The sequence below is a fragment of the Phoenix dactylifera genome, chromosome 11, assembly GCF_009389715.1.
Source record: "Phoenix dactylifera cultivar Barhee BC4 chromosome 11, palm_55x_up_171113_PBpolish2nd_filt_p, whole genome shotgun sequence".
Lineage (NCBI taxonomy): Eukaryota > Viridiplantae > Streptophyta > Magnoliopsida > Arecales > Arecaceae > Phoenix > Phoenix dactylifera.
This window is the reverse complement of record NC_052402.1, coordinates 13,477,200-13,491,598: the sequence shown is the minus strand read 5'-3', so window position 1 is coordinate 13,491,598 and position 14,399 is coordinate 13,477,200. Positions and strand designations below refer to the sequence as shown.

At 39.6% G+C, this 14,399-nt stretch overlaps 1 long non-coding RNA gene and 1 pseudogene across 2 annotated transcripts; both read right to left on the bottom strand.

Moving 5' to 3' along the window:
• Window positions 1-4,387: 4,387 nt before the first annotated feature.
• Window positions 4,388-9,440, bottom strand: LOC120112398. 2 transcript variants are annotated; one of them, XR_005513941.1, is made up of 3 exons: window positions 9,176-9,440; window positions 8,151-8,604; window positions 4,388-8,044 (listed from the first exon to the last, which is right to left on the bottom strand). It is a non-coding gene; the product is annotated as an uncharacterized LOC120112398 (long non-coding RNA). The 2 variants fall into 2 exon arrangements; XR_005513940.1 differs by having other exon boundaries at window positions 4,388-8,332; window positions 8,434-8,604.
• A 578-nt stretch (window positions 9,441-10,018) lies between these two features.
• LOC103722027 lies at window positions 10,019-14,186 on the bottom strand (annotated as a pseudogene).
• Window positions 14,187-14,399: the final 213 nt, after the last annotated feature.

The window sequence follows — 14,399 nt, the reverse complement described above, 5'->3', positions numbered from 1 at the left end:
TACATTTAACGATGACTTTAATTCAAAAAAAAATATTTTGTACGAACTTTTATTTACTTGCATCCACCAAAAGCTAGCATGAGCTTTCAAGATCTTACACCACTGGCACGAGGGTCATGGTCATGTAGGAGGTGATGCTACAAATATGGTGGAGCCCAAATGTTTCCTCGGGGGGGGGGGGGGACACCTAGATCTTTAAGCCTACTAAAATTTAAATAATTTTATAGTAATTGTACCCAACCTGTATTTTGATGGTGACACGATGTCTATCTAATCATGCCAATGTTCTAAAAATTTATTATTTTATTTTTAAAAATTATTATCTAAATTATTATCTATCCACCCCCACCGGTCTTGTATGATTATATGCTATAAATTTACATAAGTTTGAAAATTAACTACAAAAATTTACATGTACATTAATTTAAATTAAATGATTTTAAGAAGATATGGATTGGATCCATCTAATAATAATTTCGTGAGGGAGAATACGAATGGTGATGGTTTGTGGACGAACATGCACCTTAAAAGAAAAAACATTTTCCTATACGGGATGGAGAAGAACCTCAAGTTTGCTGAGGTGCTCTCAGTTTGTCCAACCATAAAGGTTTCGTTTTAGATTTTCTCTGATGAGTCATGAATCATTCTCATGTATTGGGGAGCAGTTTGCCATAGAATTATCCTGCAATATAATACATGAATGACTGATCCAACTCAATCATAGGTTGCTTCCTCAAATATAAAAGACGGTGCATGACCTAGAAGCGGACGTCCCGGGCCGGCTAAAGAATGAAGGACCTTCTTTTGTGACATCCACCGTCAGATCGTTACAATCTAAAAGCACTCTGAACTCTCTGATTTATCCATTTGCATAGAGCTTAAAGCAACCATTAGGCGGTCCAACGGTGGATTCGTGCGAAGAAAGATGAACCCTTCTTTCGTGCAAGAGATACAACTCTAAGACGGGAAGGATCCGAACTCAATTTTTTTTTTTTTTTTTTTTTATAACGACGGCTCACACATCATTATTAGTATAAATGCAGCCAATAAAATCTAAATGGGAGATGGAAAGAGATGTCCGAGCCACAAATCTAGAAAGCCATGTCGACGTACACGTTTTTTAAGGCTTGCAGGCCCAAGATTCCACTTTTGCGAACTTTTCAAGATTTGCGGCTTTGAAACGTTGGCGGCACCCCCGGTGGGGCTAAATAAGTTTGTATTGGCATGAGCACCCCTATGAATCATAAACTTTAGTAATAATTAAACATTAAATCAACGTTTTAAATTATAAAATTATTTTGTTGTGCTCTATTGCTTGGTATGATTATATATATATATATATATATATATATATATATATATATTAGCCAAGATCTTGGTACCTTTCAGCACTACAAAATTCACCAGCCTTCTATTTTGGTTAAGTTGGAAATCAAGATCTTAGAGCGAGGGATTCATCAGGAGGCTAAGATGTTAGGATTTAGAAATCTTTGACTAAACTAATCAAAATTCTTCGAATCATTAAATAGTTTTTTTTTTTTTTAAGTTGTTGGTAGGGAGGGTAGGAAAGAGCCATCCGAACTTTTTTATCGATGAAATCATAAAACGGTGAATGGTACCTGTTGATGAAATCTGTGGCACGTGGCTCTTGAGAATTATGTGGCTAGCGAAGTTTTTTTGGTTTTAACATTTCTTTCCATCTTTATTTCATGAAAATATCCTGAATTCAGAAAGAATCACCAGTCTATGTTCTCTTCTAGTAGAAGTGCGATCTTTCTTCTAAGGGATAAAAAAGATGTCGTAAAAAAAATTTGAGAACAGGAATAAGCACAACATTTCTACAAGTATTAACCTTTCTCTCTCTATAATTTAGTTATCCTAAAAGGGACTTTAATGTATGAATCCTTCTTTACCGAAGCAATCGTGAATGTTGTGCAAAGTACAACGGCGACGTGAAAGTCAATCCGCGTGGGTAGCGTACAGCGTAAGTCTGATGCAGAACAAGTGCTGCCATGACTGTGGACTGTCAGGGCTGTCGGTTGTTGGGACTGTCAATCCTTGTCGACACATGCTGATTGTTCTCCTCGGCTGGTCAGTTCCTCGGTTGGAGCCGAAGTCATTCACCTTGGTTTATGTCCGAGATTAAGGAGGTCGGTCTGACATAAGATCAAGGTGTCATGTATTTCCTCGATCAATAATTATAGCATTAATTTTATTGCCTTATATCCATGAAATTTGTGTTATAGGTAATAGAAAAATTGTTGTATTTGTTGTTTAACATAAAAAAAATTATATAGCTAATCATTAACTAGATGGAAGGCACTATTTTGTTTCATCTACAAAAATTCTAGGTTCTAAATATTTTTTATATATATAAGAGAAAAGCATTGATTGGAATAGGATAGAAAAGGATTAATAAATCACACCCCAAAATAAAATGCTATGTGGGCATACAACTTGGCGTTGAAAATCTATAATGCAGGTTGGTGAACGGTCCTACTTTCTAAACTACGAATAGGAATCAAACTGATTTTCTCATAGATCTTGTGGTATCACGTTTTGTCATGCATCTCAATGATGCTCATCGCATCAAGCAAAGTCATGCATATTGCTATCAAGCAAGCATCAAGAGGCTTTTTTTTTGTCCGGAGGCAAGAAAAGAAAAAGAAGATCGGTACTTCAAATTCTCATGATTCTCTAAGCATGGGCGGTTTTAAGAGGTAGTGGAAACTAAATTGAATGGTAACTTAGCTTAGTAGCCATACATTCTTGATCCCATCAATAAAACTCAGTAGATTCAAATGAATTTGAGGCTTCATAATGGAATTCTAGAACAGCAAAAGGTGTGCGCAAATCACGACACCTTTTTATACATAACGAAATCGTACATTCTACGTGTTTGTTTTTTATTTTATTTATTTATTTTTTTTTGCTTTGACGGATTCTTCATACAATGCGTGTACGAATACATCCAATAAAATCAAAAAAAACACAAACTCGCGGAGTGCCCGTGGCAGCTCCTCCTCTCCTGACCATAGGGTGCACCCTGAGTGGTGAGCCGCGTAGGCAGCCACCCAGTCGGCTGCCCCGTTGGCCTCTTTAAATATATGCTTGGCTTGGAAGGCCACCCCATTTTTCATCATCATCCCTATATTCTGGATCAGAGGGTGGTCCGTGCTCGCGCTCCTCGGACCCGCCTGAATCCATCTGATCACCATGGCGGAGTCGCCCTCCAAGACAACAGAACTGGCCTGCAACACCTGCTGCGCATGTTGAAGATCCGCCCAAAAAGTCTGCAAATCCACCCTGGGCACCGACGTGTCGTACAACTGGCAGTCGCCGCTGTCACTACCCTGGAATGCGGGTCCCATATAACAAAGCCTGCACCCCCCCTCGCGCACCTCCATCCATCACCGATCCGTCAAAATTGACCTTGAGAAAGCTCAGAGGTGGGGGCTCCTAGGTGAAGAACACCGTCTGAGGAGCTTCCTAAGTAGAGAGGGAACCCTAGGTGTCTTGAGCTATCAAAGGTCCATCTAAAGAAAGGGTGGGTCTGATCTCCATCGTCTGCACTCGAGCGTACTCCACAACAAACCTCGGTGACATCCTGTGCTCTCCAAACATATGAGCGTTCCTTGCCAGCCAGATCTGATGCACTGTGCAAGTCGCTCTAATGGCCTCCTGACGTGTCAACAGACTGTCCAACCACTGTCGTATCATCTGTAGAAACTGCAACCTCCCACTCTAAGACTCCTGCGGAATCACTGCCCACTGTCATGCCAACCTCACCCATGTGCACTGGAATAGTATGTGGTCCACCGTCTTCTCAGCACCGCACGTATTTCAACAAGGCATCGACATTAGATAGCGACCACACAACTATGATCTTTGCAAGATTAGCATGCGACAAAAAAGAAGTCAACATGATAAAAAGAGAACCATGACAAGCAAAAAGAAGTCTCCTCTCTCAGTTTCACACCTACAAGCAATCAGCCACGTGGCGCTATAGGCCAGCTTGACTATTCTGAAGGATGACTCGACCATGATGATCAGTTGGATCCAGAAGGGTCCGAGGGATGTCAGCTCAAACTACTTTTGCTTCAGGATATCTGAATGATGACGAGGGATGGTGGGGTTTTTCAGGCCAAATATGTTTTTAGAGAGGCCAATGAGGTTGCAGATTGAGTAGCCGCTTATGTGGCTAACCATTCTGAGAGCACCTTATGGGTAGAAGAGGGAGAGTTGCCTCGGGCAATTTTCGTGATCATTTGTTTTCTGATTTTATTGAATATATTCATACACGTATTGTAAAAAAAATCTGCCAAAACAAAAATAAATAAATAAAAATAATGGCTGCGTGGCAACAAAACTTACAAGAGATGTCAGCTGCCGGTAACAGGGGAATAAATTAATTATGCCTTTTGAAGACAAAAACAAATATAAAAATAGCCATGAGCAAATCTAATAAGACGAGCATTCCCTGTAAACAGGAAATGGTCACTCGGACCTTATCTTGCAAGAAGCCTTGAGAGAGTATCTTGTTCTCTACCGAGACTAAACTGGATGCTGCAAGTTGAAGAGCCAAATACGTTTCTCTTAATTAATGTCTCGATGGAGATGTGATGAGAAAGTGTAGGCCTCCGCCTTATAAAATATCCTAAGGTCTAATCCCTTGGAGCAATCTCAGAGAATAGAGAAAATTTAGATAGAACTTTTGAAGATGCATAATCCTATTGCATTATGACACTACTTTCTTGACCGGCTATACAACATTATAGTTCTCGTCGGAGATGAAGAAACCAAGCAATATATTGCAGACAAATATGGATATGTGAATCACTAAGATACCCTAAGATGCCTTTGTTGCAGAATTAAGACATCCAAGGTATTTCGAAACTTCTTTGATCACATACCATCTGAAAGGAAGAAATAAAACATTTGTCAGTGCAAAAGTAAAAAAAAAAAGGCACTGAAGGAAAAAAAACAACAGCTATAGCCCCAACTGTCCCATTATTGATCACATTGCTATTCAAAGAAAACAAAACAAATTTGCAACAGCCTCCAATCTCTTGTATATGTTTTTTGGCATTGCAGAAGGAATAGAAACCTTGACCATTTCAGGATCGAGATTCTCCTCCTAATGATAAGCAGGATCAATAACAAATAAAACAGATTTATTAAAAAAGAACTTTTAAAAAAGACTAGAATCAAGTTATTTAAATCTAAGTGGGAGACCAAAAAATTATAAATCTAGTCACTTTCAACTCCTTTTAAAACACAATTAACATCAGGTGCTAGACAGATCATAACAAAAGTAAATCCAAATGATCAGTCCAAATGCGGAATTTTGGAGTTGGGGCACTGTCTATAAGTAGGTGACACAGTATCTTAAGCTTGTATTGTTGAAAGAGGGAAGAGAAAGAAGCGTTGGGCAAAGAAGATCTGGTTAAGTTCATTATTAAAACACATCTATATCATCAAACATCTTTGTCAGAATATCTAATTAAAAAAGAGGGAACAGGAGGCAATGTTGCGCAATGTAGATTTACTTAAATTTGTCACTAAAACACATCTTTGTCCGCAAACATCTCTGTCAAATTAACTATTGACAACAAAGCTGCAATCGAAGATGTGGAAATAATGTGTTGTTTAAGGAGATGTCATTTGCAAAGGGGTAGAAGAAAGTTCCAATTTTTATATGAAGTTTGGTGGAACAGGATCATATCTTTATCCTGCAAGAGTTGCAAATCATTGCACCGTCTTAATCACCTAAAATAAGGCTATAAAACAGAGAGGTAACCGTGGAGCGTTGCCATTGAAGAGGGCAAGGAAACTATTATAATCACCTGAAAAAAGGCTACAAAACATACAGAGAACTGTTTAGCATCGATATCTGATATGGAAATCCTCAGACTCTTCAAAGCATAAGTAATGATATATTATTAGGGGCTCAAAACTCATGATTTCTTGAATCTTTGTGTGGGGCATGCAACGCATTATTCAAACCCCTTCCATTGAAAGGCTTAACAGAGGACTTCTTTCCCTAAGAACAACATCATCCATACTAATGTTTCCCCAAGAAACTTCTTGGATGTAAACATGTTAACCACCTAAACCTTCAAATAGGTGAACCACAACAACCAACAGCCCTAGGAGATTTCTGTATGCAAAGTGTTTCCAATTTCATTATTTTAATGAAATGAGTGTTGGCTTGCAACCCTTTTGCTCAAAAAAAAAAAAGTATGCAGGGGAGAATCCTAGCAATCAAGTCATTAGCAAGCATTAGATAATCAAATTAGTCAATAACCCCTAATTATTTAAAATAAACTAACGAAGACTTTATAACCATAGAGCTGATTAACTCTTCAAACTTTGGAATGCAAGGTGGATTGTCCGGCCTCCAATATATCAACAGTGTTTAAGGGAATAACCAAAAATAGAAAAGCACAAGTGGAAAATGGCATGAGGAGGTATATTGGCATTGAGTCAGCTATAAAAGCATCTATGAAAATTTGAAGTTAGAACATTGACCATATGGATTATGAGCAAATAATTGATTGATTAGAGTTAGCGCAATCAAATAGTACAATGCGAAGGATGGCCATAGAACTCCATGAGTTATTAGAATCCTCTCAGAGCTCTAATTGAACCATACTTTGGAGAAATACAGAAAAATGTTATTGATGTAAGGAGAGAATATTTTGCCGAGTAATGAAAAATGTGCTCTCGGACATGAAAAAAAAAGGTCTGGATAATTAAGTAAACCATACTTTGGAGCAATAAAGAAAACTGTTACTGATGTGAAGTGAGAATCTCTTGCAGTGTGATGAAAAATACTCCCTGGGACGGCGGAAAATATCTGGTTAACAAGTAGTCATTCCAAGCCAAATTCTTGCTCAGCGGCGGTCTTGGAAGTCGGCACCAATGGGAACTTGACGCGGGAGAGGGAGACAAACCGCTGGAATCTCGCCGCAGCCGGGGCCTAGCAGTTGAAAGTTGCATGCGGTTCCCGTATTGGCTATTCCATCGCATCACGACGGCCAAGGGATCGCGCCGTATCGCGGATAGCGGATCCGAACGAAAGCGACCCCGGGAGCGTTGGCCAGCCCCGGGATACCGTATGCCGAACAGCATATCTTACGAAGCGCTGCACCCAGTATTCCAAGAAGACAGCAGAAATAAAGCCCAGAGCAAACTTGAACACAAATTTAGATAAAGCCTGCAAGGCGAACCTGGTAGATTAACATGTTTCCAAGAAGACATACCAAATTATGATACTTGTTCTTGAATTTGCTTCAAGATTCCAATATATCCTATAGCAAAATTCAAAGTTTCACATCTCTGAGGTGATGTATTCTTCAATTGCATGTATTTTCAATCAATACTTCACTTCTGTCGGTTAGCAGAGCTTCTGAAGAGCAGAATTTGCCTAATTACACTGACATAACAAGTTCATTATCTAGATACCATCATTACAACACCAGTCCCTTGTGGCTGTAGAACCGGATATCCGATTATCAGCTATGAACTAGTCTCATGTTGGTGCCCTAGACCCAACAGGGCATCCATCGGCAAGGACATATAGCCTCTGTTATCTCTACAGAGCTAAGGAATATAGAAATTATCTAATAAATCAACATATTTCTAGACATTGGAGATTCTTCATCAATTCAAGGAACACCATATTGCATTCCTATGATTCATGCCAGAGAATCTATAAATTGCTGCTATATACACCAGAATAGCATCTTTAGCCAAACACCTTCAAGATTATTCACTGAGGAGTCATAATTCAATAAGATTTAACTTTTTGGTTACTCACCATAAATTGGTGTTCCCCGATTGGTTGGCTGAAAGCCGGCTATGAACTCTATAGTGCACAGTCAACTGCTATCCTGGGTTAAAATAGAAATCCCCGGTAATTTTCATGGCATCAGTATTACCCGGCAAGTCTCTCAATCACAGGAAGGTTGGGCTCCAATATCTTGCACTTTGATTCATCCTGGTTTCTCCACACAAAGATACTCTTCCACAACAGATATCACTGACACAGCAAACAAACCACCTGGATAGCATCACTAAGGAAAAATTCCATCTCTGACCCAAAAAAAATGTAATTCCACTTGTCCATAAACAACCAGGTGAATTACCTACAGTTAAATCTGAACTGTAGAATAACTCGAATCCAATCCACTTCTGGAGCCATCTGTCTGCAGAAGTAGCACAAATTTGGCTTTTCACTTCTTGAATTCAAATCTAAGGCTAGCCCGTCCTCAATACGTTGCTGTGGTCATACATAACATGTTTGGCGCAAGACACTTGAAATCATATGCTGCAGTAACCCACCTACTTTTTAGTAGTCTCACTTTGTGAAAAATTGTATTACAGGCATTGTAAAACTTTCAATCCATGATACAAATTACGATTTGTTACCGTTCTCCATTTGTACCTCCTCCAAAAGGATGGAGACATGCTGAAAGTATGCAGATCAAGGCAACATTTGATACTTCTTCATTTTTGTTGTGTCATAACATCAACCATTGGAGAACTCGAGTAACTTAAAAAAATCATCCTCCCACCAAACTTGATCGATGCTCCTTAATTCTTGGCCAATTTATACAAGAACACTTATCAGTATCAACAAAGTTTTATGTAGTCATAAATTTACATCGTATCTTTGGCCCAAAACTTCTATTAGATCTTTATGGCAAGTCCTATTCCTCTTTTTATTTGTGTAGCAGATGCAGACCAGTACAACAGCAAGACTGAAGGCATTACACACTTTCAGTTGATATACGGTAAGTTGCACATTTTTTCCAAGACCTGTTTCTTATTTAGCAATTCACTACTGCACGTTAGATAGCAGGGCAAAACCTTGATACTCATGTCTTATAAACATATCTGGATTTATCAAAATAACCTTCTGAAATTTCATTAATTATAGATACAAATTTGTAGTCCAAGACATGGCACGGGCAAATGCAGAAGTCATCCAAATTACAGCCATCATGATTGTTCTTAGGGACTGGAACCATAAAAAATAAATTGCTTATAAAGATAATAATTTACCTTAATTTTTTCAAACAACGTGCTCATTGCAGCAAGTTACGGTGAATAGTTGTCGATCCCTGTTTTAATTGAATTTGGTACCAGATATTGGTTGGAATCAAATTACCTGGAACCCAGGTTGCTTAGGAAAGGAGAGATTCACTGTTGACCCCAGTCCAACAGTCAGGACTTCTCACATCATGGATCTCATATTACCGGGCCATCTGCTCAGCACACACCAGTACAGATGAATCGGACAGAGAGAATTTCAGCAAACAGCCATGAAAACAGATGGCATGGCATATCAGTCTCAGATCATCGCCGGGATCTCGTAATACCAGCTGATGTGAGTATAGAAGAGGCAGGAGTTGGTCATTAATCCATATGAGCCTCTATTGTAAGAAGGAATAAACACAGTCAAATTAGTCAACAGGGATTCAATGAGCAGAAATATATTATATGACAGCTCCTTTCTAAGATAACAACAGGTCTAGAAAGCAACTGAAAAAGGAAAATGGTAGGTGGGTGCATGCCTTATTTTTATTTTCAATGGTAAAATTCATGAGCAGGTTTTTTATTCGTCATGCAGAAATCAGCAGATGAATCTACTGGGGCCTAAGTCTTGGGAGGATTACATTGCAAAATTAAATGGTATCACAAAGATTACAAGCAATAAAATTCTGACAAAATAAGCCAATGTTCAAAAAGAATCTTAAAAAAACACAATGTAGCTTTGTTTTAACTTAGAATGTGAACAAGCAATCAATCAATAGAGAGAAAAGGGTCTGCCTGAGAAATTTAAAGCATGCAAACCCTAGAAAAATCCATTTTGAATTTATGAAACGACTACCACTAAAGGAAGATATGATCTAACCAAACATTTGCATGGACCGGAAAGTTAGAAATCATGAATAATTTCAATTTCATCAGAAGATGTACCTAAGAGTGGGTCATCATGAACATCCGTCCATCAGATCTTGGTGCCTGAAGATCATAGATAATGGAGTAAATATTCGTTGGAATAACATGTATCTGTCAGATCCTGATGCAGTCTTGTGATTGCCTTCTCCAAGGACTTTAGCACTGGAAGCAGACTTCTGGAATTCTGCTGGATGAAATGACCATGAGCCTTACAGAGCTCCTGCAATGTATAATTGTCATTTAGATATGTGCACACAGGTATACCATAATTTGAACAGCTTAACTTTCATATAATATATAGCAGATAATCAAACCTGACTCCACTGAACAATAAATTCCAGATGTGGACATATTTCTAGAAGATCAGCAAGTGCTTCAATTAACCTCTGCGAATATTTGAAGGGTGTGGACGAAAACACAGTTGGTATGTCTGATGGATTCACAGCAAATATGCATTTTTTAATTAGAGAGTCTTCATTCAAGCGGAGACTGAGCAACAATGCTCTCTGTGGTTGATCCTCAGCAAGAGCCTCATCCACCACCTACATAATCACAAGGATAAGGTATGTTAATCACAGTTATGAGCAAAATAATCAAATGGACAGAACTTAATAGATTAAGTGGAAGCAGGTATCCAAACGGCGACAAATTGGCACCTCAGGTGTAACATCTATGTCAAGGTCTGTGGGGTCAAAAACAAAGGACTCGTCAACAGAATATATAAGAACTCCCTCAGTAGTTGCTGCTGCCCAACATCTTCCTGTTGGTGCAATTTTCAAACATTTTGTACGTACAACAAGCTGCCCATGATTGGGCATCGCTCCAGATAAATCTTGTCCGATATTACCGTGTGTTTGCTGGTCAAGCCCTTCTTCAACATCACTATTCTCATCATCAAATCAAATCTAATGGACCTGCATCTGTCATCCTCTTAGAGTTCAAAAAATCAAGAACTCCATCCAGGGAGAGATTGCAAGTAACTTGAAATCTCCTAAGCAATACCTGACATATATGTAAACAGCAAAAAGACACAGCTTACAAAAAATTGTAAAAATTGGTCACTGCAAATCATTATAGAGCATTATTAAAACATTACAAAAATTACTGGATTATTGCTAAAAGAATTTCATATTGGATTAAAGTGGAAAGAATATCATTTCTCCAGGAATTCTAAAAACTAAAAACTATATATGATTTCCTTAATCAAACCATGCCAAGCTGAACACATAAAGATAGGATAAAGCTTGCAGGTTATAACCAGGATGATGATGATTTAAAGAAAATCATGGTTCGCACGCTAGCTAGCTTCCAAAGTCAATCCTTATAGCTAACTACTGCCAAATCCCATCTATCTGAATTATGGTTATATCAGCTGACTGTGTAATCTAAAAGTAGCTTAAGTATACAAATATCAAACTGCGTCATGAAAGTCTAAAACATATTATGATATGTCTGGAAAGGTCAAACTATATGAAATTGCATGTTTTGTAACAAAATTACATTAACAAGTGCAGACCAAGGATTAAAATCCCAGTATGGTACCTATCCTAGTCTGGTCGTGGGTTGGTATGGTACCTAGGACGGGTTGGGATGAACTAAGACGAACTAAAATGACAACTACGAACAAGAATGAAGAGGAAATAAGAAAAGGAAAAAAAAGTACCCCAAGACCCCAGGTGTAGGGATGCAGCCATTTTGGTCCTTCTAGACCAGTACCAACTAGGTTTGTTGTGACATCCCAAACCCTGAGAGAACCAGTGTTTGGCGGCACCGCGGGTACCGTTCTCTCTTGTTAGAACGTATGGTATTACTAGGGCATGCTGGAACCATCGAGAGGTAAATCCTTAAGTAGAACAAAGGACTAGTCCACAAAAGAAACCATGATTGGTACTTGAGAGAGAGAGAGAGAGAGAGAGAGAGAGAGAGGTTCCTAATCAAACTAAACCACAATCAAATTTAGCAATCTTGCAACTAGGGTTGACAGGTACACACTGAAGAAGACCAATATAACATTTCACTATTTTTCATTAGAGTTTTTATAAATTTGCTTCATTCAAGCCCACAAACAAGAATGCACCTGATTATAACAAGATTCCATATTATAAGAAAGAGCAACAACGTGGAGATATATTAAGTGGAAGGGTATATGGTTATGCATAGATTAATTTACAGTTCTACATCATACAGTAGAGCTATATCATGTCTTATATTCTTTAAATTTCATATGTTTTTTGCTAACAAATTATTATTAATCATTGTTTACACTCACTATCATGTTTTAAAATTTGTCTACTATCAAAAAATTGTGATATCAATTTTTTCAATAAAACATCTAAAAACATAATCAAATCACTATTAGTAGTTTTATTTGCTTTTGCTTTTTTTATGTACATTGGATGAAATTTAAAGAGATTTTATCTATCTTCTTGGCTTATTGGGACCCCCTTTTTCCCGCTACTTCATCACAAAAATGCTTCATTTTCTGGTGTACATAATTGGCCAAAGACCAAAAAAAATATGAGATTGTGAACTCTGAGACAAACTGCCGAATCAATCAAAAAATATCAGACTAGATCATGGCTACAATAATTTCCAATGCCCCCAACAATAGCCTGTTGCACGGAACTTTTTGTGATTTTTTTTCACATCAAAAACAAAGACAGATAACCCGATCAAAAATTGCACTATGAAACCTCTGAATTTGCTGAATATGGCGATAGTCACCAACTTCTTAAAAAAAATGATGAAACAGTACCTATATTTACAAATTTTCAACAGAATTGATATATTAAATTTAAGAAACCTGGATATGTGAGGAAGTTGGAAATATTATAAACGGTAACCAAGTTTTCAACAAGGTCCAACCATGTTGTCATATCCACCATTAATTATTTCTTATCCTTATATTCCTTAAACCCCATCTTGTCAAGCGGCACACATATCTTCCTAGAAACTATCATTCTAGCTAGCACTAAAATTATCATAATACCAATTTGCCAGCATAAACAGCCTATGCGAGATTGCTCTAGTGATTGAAAATTTTTAATAATTGGTTTGCAGTCAGCACCAGGCACCAAAGAGGTAAACATATAAAATTTAGTATTATACCACCCTGGCAAAAGGATCTTTTCCAGTCAAAAGTATTAAATGGCACTTTTGCCAAAAGGAACTCTGAAGAAGATAAATAAGATCAAAGAAATTATGAATCCTGACCTGGTCTGCAACGTCATACGTGCATATGTATTTGCTCCCCCCTCCAGCTAGAATATAGCTTCCATCAGCCGAATAGCATAAAGTTGTAAATATTTTCCTGGACTTGAAGTATCCGAAATATCCCCTTTGGAATCATCAAAATTTCGGCTTTCCTCCAAATTCCAGGTGAAAATCGCTCCATCTCTTGATACAGTGTACACCTCGCAAACCCTATTGGTGTTCTTCTCGGTACCAAAGAAGGCGCCAACAATGGCTTCCCTGGGCCCTGGAAACAGAAAGGGTTTATTAGAACCCTTCGATCTCTGCAAGCAGAAGAGCCTCGCGGCGAGATCCTAAGACCCGGCGAGGAGGTACTTGGAGTCCGGGCCCAAGTCCAGCGCCGTCACGGCGGCGGCGCAGTCCGGGCGCGTCCGCTCGAGGTGGAAGGGGAAGAACTCCTTCCGGAAGCCCGGGGACCGCCAGATCTGGACGAGCTTGCCGAGGCCGACGGCGATAAGGACGCCGTCGGGGCTGAAGCGGAGGGCTCTGACGAGCCTCTTGAAGGTCATCCGGTGGAGGACGGGGCGGCGGCGGAGGTTGACGAAGAGGGCGCGTGCGGCGGAGGTTGACGAAGAGGGCGCGTGCGGCGTCGTCCGTCCGCAGAGACGGCGATGCGGGCGATGTTGGAGGAGGCCTCGAAGGGGAGCGTTATGGTTTGGGACTTGGCAAGGTCGGTGGCGGCGACGCGGTTGCCGACAGGGGAGTAGAGGACTGTGTTCTCCGCAACCACGGCGTTGCCACCGCGGCACGGGGCGCCGAGGAGGTTCTGGAAGCGGAGATTCATGGCGGAAAAGGTATCCCCCCTACTAGGGCTTCTATGGCTTCTGGGGCAGAGGGAAGAGAGAGGGAGACAGGAGCAAAGGCTCAAACCCTAGCTATTGATCGATGGGCGCTTAAACCCTAGAACGGAAGGGGAAGAGGCCGCGGGGAATTTGGGCCGAAGCGGCTGGGGCGGTGTTGAAGATGGGCGGTCGGACCGGGTCGGTTAGGCCGGGGCTGGACCGGACTTACTGGGGTCTTCAGACCCGACCCGTTAAAACGCTGAAGATACGGGTAAGCGGATCCTGTGACAGCCAATACTGATATTTATGTTTCTGGTCTGGATTCGAAGTTGATGAGTTCGGACCTTAAGCAGATCCGAGTGTCCCATCTGAGGACATCATCAGGCCCAAATTCTA